The sequence below is a fragment of the Equus caballus genome, chromosome 5 (genome assembly GCF_041296265.1).
Source record: "Equus caballus isolate H_3958 breed thoroughbred chromosome 5, TB-T2T, whole genome shotgun sequence".
Lineage (NCBI taxonomy): Eukaryota > Metazoa > Chordata > Mammalia > Perissodactyla > Equidae > Equus > Equus caballus.
Window position 1 is genome coordinate 57,556,205 of NC_091688.1, and position 11,131 is coordinate 57,567,335.

The 11,131-nt window shown below is 46.2% G+C and overlaps 1 long non-coding RNA gene across 1 annotated transcript; it reads right to left on the reverse strand.

Annotated features, from left to right (window-relative positions):
• Positions 1–778: 778 nt before the first annotated feature.
• On the reverse strand, positions 779–3,535 carry LOC138924372 (uncharacterized). The gene is made up of 2 exons (XR_011439418.1): positions 3,223–3,535; positions 779–2,113 (listed from the first exon to the last, which is right to left on the reverse strand). It is a non-coding gene; the product is annotated as an uncharacterized lncRNA (long non-coding RNA).
• Positions 3,536–11,131: the final 7,596 nt, after the last annotated feature.

Genomic DNA, 11,131 nt, shown 5'->3' on the forward strand with positions numbered 1-11,131 from the left:
TCTTCCCACCCCCATCCTCCCAAGAGCTTATCTATTTGAAAAGCCAATGAAAAGACAAGAGAATAACATTGTCATTTATTTCTGTTAAATTTATTTCTTTAACCATCTTCTGTTAAAGCATTGCAAGCGAATTGTTTTTCCAGATAACTGAAACTTATTCCAGTAAGTGCCAAGGTTTTATTTGAATCTGTTTTGATGGAAATCTTTTCAAAATGTATTACACAGTTCTCCATTTTCTTAAAGTGATGGTGCTGAACATTATGTAGGCTTTCTTTAATGTTTTAGGGTTAATATTCACTTGCAACCATTTGTCCAACAAGTATTTGTTAAGTAACTATTATTGGTTAGACACTCCTAACCACTGGGAATAAGGTGAACAGTACGTAAATTTTGCCTAAGAGCTTCCAGGCCATGGGGGAGACAGAAATTAGCAGGCAATTGCCATCTGGTGAGCTACAGCCATGACAGGGTCAGCAGAGAGGGGGACTTACCTACTCTTTAGGTCAGGAAAGGCTTCCAAAGGGGTGTCCTTGAGGCTGAGAACTGAAGTACCAGTAAACATTAGTTGAAAGGAGAATGAGGAATTGAAGGGAATCCTTCAGAAAGAGGGAAATGCAAAAGCAAATGCCAACAGGCAATATGAAGCTTGAGGGAAAATGCAGAGAAGACTGGAGCATGGGGCACAGTGGGGGGATGTCACGTGGTGGTGCATACAGGGCAGCTGGTGCAAAGAAGGCTTGAGACTGGAGACATTAACAGACCCAGGACACAAAGAGCCTTGGATACAAATTGGATCTTCATCTCCTTTTCAGTTGGGGTACAGCACAGTTTGATTAATCGATGGGCAAATGTTAATTGGACACCTACCAAATGCCAGGTGGTGATAATAATAATTGCTAACCATGAGTGTTTACATACGCCAAGCATTATCCTATGCACTTGCATGGACTGCCTTATTTAATGCTCATGAAGCAGGCATCAACATTATCCCCATTCTATGGACGAAGAAATTGAGTTTTCAAGAACTCAGGCAGCTTGCCCACAGTCACACAGCTCATCTGGCACATATTATGGTAGGTGCCACGAATAATGAAGACGTATCTGGGGAGATCTTTGTAGAAGTGCATGGGATGTTTATGACCTAACCTCAGAAGTCACACACCGGGGCCGGCCCCATGGCCGAGAGGTTAAGTTCGCGTGCTCCACTTCGGCGGCCCAGGGTTTCACCGGTTCGGATCCTGGGTGCGGACATAGCACTGCTCATCAGGCCATGCTGAGGTAGTGTCCCACATGCCACAGCTAGGAGGACCCACAACTAAAAATACACAGCTATGTATCGGGTGGCTTTGTGGAGAAAAAGGAAAAATAAAACCTTTAAAAAAAAGTTATAGAAGTCACACACCATCATTTCTGCCATACTCCGTTGATCAGAGCAGTCACAAAGATCTACCCAAGTTTAAAGGGAGGGGTCTTCGACCTCACCACTGGACAGGAGGAGCGTCAATGTCACATTGTCAGAAGAGCATGATGAAAGAGAGATGTTGTGGCTGCCATGTTTGGAAACTGCAATCTGCTCCGGGGTACCTTGGGGAAATGTGGTGGATTGAAGGTTTGATTCACTCCTGGCTGGGCACCATTGTGCAGTGCACATGCTGCAGAAGCACATGCAGCACCCTTGGCCCCAGCAGTTTTGCTGCGGGAGCCCCCTGACTGAGTGAATGACAGAGGAGGGAGTGTTTTTTGGATCCTCATACTGTACCTCCTGGAATCATTTTTACCTTGCGATGCCAAGGTCTTATCACCAAGGTTGGTGTGGCTGGGTACACAGCTAGGAATAATTCCTGTGATGTTGATGGTCTCTAGTCTGCGGAGCAGTGGGGGCAGCTGTGAAGGGGAGGCAGTAATTGTAGTGTTATCCATGAGAGGTGATTACATCTGAGTCACCCCCTCTCTCCAGCAGACAACAGTAGGCTGTGTTTCACTGAGAATTACAAAACAGTAGTTATCCTCGGAGAGCTAGGGGTATCCTGGAAAGGACTGGAATTTCTGCTAGTAAAGTGGTTGGAGGCTCAGTGTATCCAGATAAGCATGACCTTGTTTGCTGGTGTTCCACCTGCCAAGACACACAAACAAGAAAGCGTTAAAACAAAAATAAAAACCCAGGAATCTCTGGATGACTGGATCCATTTTATTGCAGTCAGTGGTCTGAGAAGTGAAATAGTGGGACAGGAGGTCCGAGTAGGCAAATTGCGGAGGCTAAGGGTTTCATCTTCTCAATTAGACCAATAGCTTCCAAACGTTTCTGATCATGCAACCCATTAGTACAACATTTTTGGAACCTTCTTGTTGAAATGAATACTCATCACTGTTGTACTAATATGCAATGTACACGATAAATATTTTCAAGAATAGAATTAAGTCAGAGGATAAATACAGATCTTGCTCAACTTCCAATGGGCTATGTCCCGATAAAACCATCATAAGTCGAAAATATTGTGTCAAAAATGCATTTAATACACCTAACCTATCAAACATCATAGCTTAGCCCAGCCTACCTTAAATGTTCTTAGAACACTTACATTAGCCTACAGTTTGGGCAAAGTCATCCAACACAAAGCCTATTTTATAATAAAGTGTTCAATATCTCATGTAATTTATTGAACACGGTCCTGAAAGTGAAAAATAGCATGGCTGTATGAGTACAGAATGGTTCTAAGTGTATCGGTTGTTCACCGTCGTGACCACACAGCTGACTGGGAGCTGAGGACTCACTGCCACTGCCCAGCACCACGAGGGAGCATCGTACTGCATCTCGCTAGCCCGGGAAAAGATCTCCAAATCTGAATACAAAAAACTCAAAATCTGAAGTACAGTTTCTACTGAATGTGTATTGCTTCTGCACCATTGTAAAGTGGAAAAATCGTAAGTTGAAGCATTGTATGTCAAGAATCGTCTGTCATTACTAAAGATAATTCCAATATTTTTTCCTGTACCCCAACAGATCAGTACACACACATCCTACATTGGAGGCCACTGGCTCAGACAACAGGAAGGCTTTGAAGGGTCTTGTCCCTGGGAGAGGAACAGTCAAGGTGGCTTATAAGGAAATCTAAGCTGGTGGAGACTCAAGGAAGAGGGGCTTATTATCTCTAGACCTGGGCCAGCCCAACCCTCCCCATGGTTTTATTACCAGGAGAATCTATTATTCAAGCGTGAACTCACCTGGCTCCCTCCTCGCTTTTCGCATTGCTCTCCTTTCCCAGCTGTTGAGGGTTGGAATACTCGTCTCATTGTTCCGTGCACTGAACAAATTGCACCGAGATCTGTGGATCTGCAACACTTCAAATAAAGGAAAATCATGTCTCATTCTGTCAAAGCTTTTTCTTGATCCAGCCTGAAAAGATATCCGGTCTATCTTCCTTTGTTACCATGCGCTACAATTTCTCTCATCACCCAAATCTTGATAGGTCCCTTTCTCTGGCGGCCTGTGTTGGAACCTCATGAATCACCCGGTGGGCCAATACTGCCGCTCTGCGTAGGAGAACGTCTGATAATATTGTGTAATACGCACTCAGCAGTGTGAATATGCACAGCTGTTGAATGTTAATTCTCTCGGCAGGCTTAAAAACACAAGTGCTGGTCTGGACCAGAGTCACGGTTTGGGTTGTTTATCGATAACCCTGGGCTGGTAGTCGGTTGGAGTACACGGGCTTACACTTTCAACCTGGTCAGGGAAAGGCTGTCAACACTTCCATTACTGCTGCCTTTTAGTGGATGTGGCCTATTTATTACTATTATTATTATCTACCTGCCGATGTTGGGAACCCAGGTTTAACCAGTTATTCAGAGTCTATTGGGGAGGTGGACTTGAGAAGGGTGGCAATGACCAAGTCAGAGCCTTACTGTGACTTTAGGGCAGGGCCAGGACTAGGGTGAGGCAGGTGAGATGCCCAGAGCACAAAGCTTAAGAGGGCATCCGTCTCCGGCTGGCACGAGCACAGGGCCAGCGCCTGGAAGGGCTGCCTCCTGACAGTTCGCCTCGTGGTGGGGGTGCCTCTTCCTCTCTAGATGGCATTAGTGCCCAGGACTGAGCTTTCGAGACTTGGGGAGATGGATCATTTTTACCAGGGTTTAAGCAGAATCGCATCTGGTCTAAACAGACACCAGATTCTGAGGTTTTCCCATTAGTTCAGGGGGGCTGAGCCCAGATGGAGTTGGGAATGAAGTCACCGGTGATTCAGAGCTTTAAAGTCTCTATCTGAGGCTAGGACAATGCAATAGCAGAGGTTAAGGGAGGAGAAACGACGCACAGCTCTTGCAGTCACACGTCGTCGTGGCCCTTGACAAGTAGAAGGTGACAGCTGCTCTGCTTGTGGAGAGCGTTTGAATCATATGCCTGTGTCCTGTCGGTTTAAGGAGCCCTGGCCTTTGAGCTCTGACCATTGGGCCATCTGTTACCAAGTTCAAATGTCGCTTCTGCAAGTCTGCTGCTCAGCCTGATGGGCTTGTGACTGTGACACACACCGTCTCCAGCACTCGGGCAGCAATATTTTCAGTGTAATTCCATTCACTCTTTCATTCCTTCCAAGTCCCTCAGTAAAGAACAGCACCTAATGACATCCTTGCGGCTCATGCACTTCTGATCTTTGAGTAAACTTTGAGTGTAGGCCAAAGGTTATCGAAATGGCTCCAATTGCACAGGTTAAGTGGCTCTCTTCTGTCTAGACACAGAAGAAGCATTCAGTAAAAGGAAAAAAAGTGGAAGCAAAGTTGTTTTGCTTTTTCTTTTTGAAATGAAAAGAAAAAGCTGGAAATAATCTAGATGTCCAAAGTTGGGGACTGGTGTCAATTATGGTATGGCAACTTGAAGGAATGCTATACAGCAATTAAAATACATAAGGAAATAACCCTTTGAAGATCTCCTTATGGTATAGTGTTACACCAAAAAACACCCAGAATACAGAATTATCTGTTCCCTGTACGACATACGTGAGTGCATGGACTGAAGAAACATGCATATGTAAAATCGGTTGCATTGGGGTGGTGAGTTTAGCAGTAACTTCTTTTTTTCTCATTTAAACATGGTTTAATGATATTTATATAGTGATATTGGTGTTCAAAAAATTCCTAAGTACTTTGAAAAACTGAGACGATCTGCTGGAGCCTGGAGGTCAGTGGTGTGCAGCGAATGTACCGATCCCACCCTGAGAGGTCTGAGTACGGGCTCTGGCTTCTATTTGAGTTGAGACCCTGACCTTGCCACCTGCTGGCGATATGACCTTTAGCATATTCTTCTCTCACCTGTCAAATGGAGATAAGAAAGTATCTATTTCATAAGCGATTGTAAGTCCAAGTGAGTTAGTCTAAGCGTAGCGCTTAGAAAAATTCCTGGCCCAGAGTGAGTACCCCGTAAATATTCGTTCTGATGATTATATTGTGGATAAGCTGTGTGCCCTCAGTCACATCAGTGGGGGCAAAAAACTAGAGTCGTAAGAATTTCTGTGGCTTGACCATGACACATTCTTGTAGGTCTTCCCTGATTTTTTCCAGGAGGCTTCAGGGGTATCTGACAAGCGAGGGGTCCTTGCTGCCCCAACTGGCTGGCAGGAGGGGAGCCCCCGCCGTTCTAGCTGGAGACCCACTGCTCCGTGGAGAAGCTGGTCATCCCTTCCAGGAACAGGGAGGCGCCTGCGACTGATGCTGCGGGGCTGGCTGTCGAAGTGGCAGGTACCGTGGATGCCACAGCTGGCATGGTCTCCTGTGGGTGCCCAGAGTCACACTCCAGCTGCCCCATGCCAAGGTACTCTGTGCTCCGCCACCCGGCCCTGGCAAACGCCTGGCTTTCACTGTTCACACGCCTGCACACTCAGTCCGTTAGGGCGGAGACAAGTCTGAGTGACAAATACTGTGTTCCTCTTCACACGGCCCCTCCTCTCCACTGCAGAGTCGGTGCAGGTCGAAGGCTGTGTGTCTGACTCTCCTCTCTCTCCCAGGGGGCTACACAGGCCTTCCTGCCACCCGCTTCCAGCTTCCCAGTGGGATAAGCCCAGAGCTGACTGTATCCTCACGTGAGGATAATTCTGCTCCAGCTGGGACCCCATGCAGCACAAAGCCAGACTGACATCCAACCTGGAGAAAACATTTGGATGCAGGAATGAGGAACAGATGCCCAGACAGCCAAGGGCAGGGATGGCCAAAGCAGAGGGAGAGGGTGTGCCTGAGGTGGCTGCTGACTGGACACTAAACATGGGGAGAGGAGGACGACGGAGGGGAGGCAGCTGCTGGAAAGGAAGACAGGATGTCCCCAGCAGATGCTAAAGAAACCCTGAAGCTCATTTGCACAAATCAGCTTCAACCTCCCCAGCAGTGTCTTCCTCAACCCCTACCACTGCATCCTGCACCACTCTTTTCTGGCTTCTCATCTATACAAAATAGGGTGTTTGAGGTTTGGCGGTGGTGGTGGGGTGTTCACAAGTGTGCTTGTCTCACACACACTCTAGAGACAGACCTACTATCTCAAGGAATGCTTTCTTCCCCCTCTCCGGAATAGGATTAGAAACGGGGACAACGTTTCTTAATAAGGAGGCGGGGGGGGGGGCGGGGAGGTGCTGTCTGAGGAAAACTGAATGTTGCGTAAAGGGAAGAAGCTACAACGTAAAAAGCCCTGGTGGAAATAAAGTGCTCGACCAGTCCTGTATCCATTAAAGTAATAACATCGTTGCGTGGCAGGTTTATCACTCCCTTGCAGCTCCTCAGCGTGGGAGCTGGGGCTCTTTTTAAAATGAGAACTGAGTTGTGTGCTGCTGCTCCAATGTGGAAGGACAGGTCTTCCCGTCCCTCCCCCCCCAGCGATCCTCCCTCAGCCCCCGCACCCCCCGCGCCCCCAGTGCCAACCTTGGACTTCTCCCAGCCTCTAGAACCAGGGCTAAAATTCATTTCACTCTTTTAATTATATTTCATGGAGTAAGGGACTGGGAGGGGTGCTGGGGAAGGCGTTCTTATGACCTCTTTCCGTAGAGAGGGGTAACGCCGTTGATAGGGGAGGTGGGACAATGGTTGCTATGGAGACATATTCCCAGACATACAGACACACACTCATTTTAATGCCGTTTTTTTTTTTTTTTTTCCAGCAGGGGAAAGATCCAGTGCCCTATTTTTAGTGTCAGATTTCAGCAAAACAATTCACTTTCATTTCATCACACACACACTGCTGGGTTTTAAAGTAGGTCACATTTTCCAACCGTATCAAGAGCTTAGATCTGTCTTGCTTGAGTAGTGCAAGGTTCCACAGAAGATTTTACTGATTGAGACGAAGATCTCAGACTTGCCTGGGTGCAGCTTGCTTTCATCTCTGTTTGACAGGCGTTAGAATAGGCAGAATGAATAGCTGTAGGTAAATTTACATTTTAAAGACTAATGCAAAATGTCTAGGCAGTGCTAATAGAAAGGGAGGGTATAGAAATTAAAAATGACAAACAGGTCTGTTATTCTGTTTTCAGATTATCACTGATTATTACAAAAATCATCCTGGAGTGCCAATTCTACACAGCCCATTGGGGAAGAAATAAGTCCTGACTGGTAGCTCTCCAATTTAAATTTTTTATCTTTGTTCCAGTTTGACTGGGTATGTCAGAATATGTGAATCCAGAGTTTGGGGTTTTATTTCTGCCCCGTGCCAAGCTGCAATTTTTAAGTGTGTCTGTCTGCATTTCTGCTTTGTGCTCTTTGCCAAATCTTACAACCCGTCTGTGACTAGAATATCCTATTGATGGGAAGGAGCACTGGACGTTCCCAGCAGAACTAGCCTGAGGGGAGGCTGTGAATTGGCCCTGCATCTCCAGTAGCCCTAGACTCCCCATGCTCCCTGGAGACTCTCTCAGAGAGCCTAGCCTCCCCCCCCAACTCCCCCGTCCAGTGCCTCTTCCCTGGGCTTTGGTTCTTTCCAAGGTGGTAGCAAATCCACACTAATTTAGGAAGGGCTACCCTCTCTTCTCTTGAAACTCCTGTATGTGAAGTGAGCCCTTTCTTTTCTAATGGGGGAGTTACTGTCACACTGGTAGAGACTTCTGGCTTCCCTTTCATAACCCAGAGTGGGGAACTGCTTGCGTGCAGAATCAAAGGGTACGTGGTGGTCCACCGCCTTCAAAACAACAGCCTGATAGAAAAAGGAGGATTAGAATGAAATCATCGAGATGGAATACTGACAACGTCATCCCAGGTAGTGAGCGTTCAGTCGATTTTTATTTTCTCCTTCCTAACTTTTTGTATTTTCCGACTTAGTGGAAGATACATTGCCTTCTTAATCAGAAAGTAAAAAAATAAAACAAATTTTAGTCATATTGAATGACTGCAATGTGATAATGGCTATGCTATGTGTTCATTGCTCTTTTGCAATTATATAACAACATAATCTTCACAGCCAAGCTCTGAGATAGGTAACATGCTCCCCATTTAACTGAAGAGGAAACTGACAACGAGAGCGTTTGCCCATGGTCACAAAGCTAGCAAGGGGCAGAATGAGGATCCAGACACAGATCTGTCCAAACTCAAACCCAAATTCTAACATCCTGACCACGTGCTCCTCAGACAAGTAGAGCTACTATTTATTAAACATTTACTAAATGCCAAACATTACATATATACATATATAATCATATCTGCACAATAGATGGTTTTGTTCTTTAATCTGTGCTCCACAGTTAAGAAAATTGAGGTTCAGAAAGGTTAAGTGATTTTCCCAAAGTCACGTAGGTAATAAATGATGGGAATGGGGGATATTTCAATCTGGATTCGTGCAAAACTCCTAGTAGCTCCCCAGGGCTGTGGGCTCAGCTTGGGGGTGTGAGGGAAGCTGGTCTCTCAATTAGAAGAATGGACCTTCTCTAATATAGATGCCCTGTTGCCACACACACACACAACTCTCTTAGTTGAAAACTCTGAGTTTTGACTACCTAGCAAACCTTCCCTGCTGTGTAGACTGCGGCTAGGCTCCATCCACGGGTCTTCACAGGCAAAGGTTAGGCTAGGAGGTCCTCAGTCAGCCTCTTCACTGGTCGCCTGGGGTGGTCTGGGTCCCTGAATCTGTACAGCACCTATTTTGGACAGTTACATGAAAGGAAAATTCATTTCTTTTGTATTAGCGTGACTAAATTCTTACATCTATTTTGGTAGCAATTTTGTTTATCTTAGCAAAAACGTAAATTGGTCCTAGGATTTTTCTTTGGAGGGGGAGTATTATCATTACAAATCCTAAAATCCTTGAGCCGCAGGAAGAGCAGGAGACGAAAACTAAATCTACCCAATTGGAAAAATGGTAGGGAAGCCGTAAGGGATCCGCTCTGTGCCTTCCGCCTGCCATGGACAGCGACTAGCAGTCCAGCGGTTTCAGAAGTTAAAGGTGGAAAAGACAAATATGTTCTGACCCCCCAAAAGATACATTCATAGGCAGTGACTTTGAAGCTGCAGTAAGTTTCCTTCAGGAAAGTGCCATTAAAAGTTCTCTGCTAGACAATGCATGACAGCTTAGCTATTAACATCTGATTAAAGATGTTTCCTTCCAGGATTTATTGCTTCAGATGGCCTCAACTAACTGCCATTAAACTGGGGGGCACGGGGGGAAGGGGCTGGCCCAGTGGCGCAGCAGTTAAGTTCCCACGTTCTGCTTCAGCAGCCTGGGCTTCACAGGTTTGGATCCTGGGTGCAGACATGGTACTGCTGGGCACACCATGCTATGGCAGGCATCCCACATATAAAGTAGAGGAAGATGGGCACGGAGGTTAGCTCAGGGCCAGTCTTCCTCCGCAAAAAGAGGAGGATTGGCAATAGTTAGCTCAGGACTCATCTTCCTGGGGGGGTGGGGGGGGGAACAAGTAAAAAAAAAAAAAACGGGGGGAGGAGGAGGTGAGCAGAGGACAAAAGTCTGTAAGTATAAGACCTGAGTCTTGGAGTTTAAGAATTATTTTTAGACAAGACCCTCAGCTGTGGTTACCCGTGCAGGGAACTGACAGAAGGGCAATGGAAGAGAAACCTCTAACTTTTGAGGGAATCGCATTGCCAAAGACACCACAAGCTTAAGCTGCAAAAGCCTGTGACTATTCAACGTCTAAGGCAGCTCTGTGCTTCCAAATCTGCATCAGCGGGAAACAGGCCACGGAAGCCGTGCAGCCCCTAAAGGGCTGGCGAGATGCTTCCTGCCTCAGTCACGGCCTCCACGGGCAATGGACGCGGAAGAACCTGCGGAGGACAGTAAGCCGACCTCTTCCGTTTGGGAAGACAGTCTCCTCTGTTCCTGCTCAGCGGGATGTGATCATTGCTGCAGACTGCGCCTTCCGGGGCGTGCCCATTTTTCTAAAGGTGGTTTTCGCGTTGATGCTCCATCACTGTATATGTAGTACAGTTGGAGGCACATAAGTGATCTTTTAGTTTACAGTTTACGAGATCGCGTAATATCACATCTAGACTCGAACGGGAGGCTGCACGTTGCCCAGAGATCTCGACTTTGAACAAGAGGCAGTCTCTTGGTAAGATTTTGGTGTTTCTTCTTTTAAGGAGCGACTGCGTTCTGTGTGGAGGGAGAAGGGTGCACATATATTTTTGGGAGATGAAGGGGGTAAACTGTGGCAGAGACTGCTTAATTGTCCCAAACATTTGTTTTCCTCGATTCTGTAGTAGTAGAACCCTTTCTATTTAACCAGGCATATGCTACTAGAAGGACTCCACTTCCCAGTCTTCCTGACTCCCTTCTAGTCAGGTAAGGTCACGTGATTAAGGTCTCATCAATTGGATGGAAGTAGTAGTGTGAGCAACTTCAAGCAAGTGTTGCTGAAGGGAGCAGGTATTCCCTTCTCTTTAGCTTTTTCTTCTTTCTCCCGGCTGGAATGGGGTGTGAGGGCTGGAGCTTAAGCAGCTATTTTGGACCATGGGGGTAATTTGGGAACTGGAGATTATGCAAGGCAGAAAATTAGGGAAAAAGAATCTGAGTCTCTGATACTGTGGAACACTTTACAATCTGTGAACTGCTTATCCAGGTTTATATGAAAGAGAAATAAACTTTTTTTTTTTTTTAAGATTTTATGTTTCCTTTTTCTCCCCAAAGCCCCCTGGTACGTAGTTGTGTATTTTTTTTTAGTTG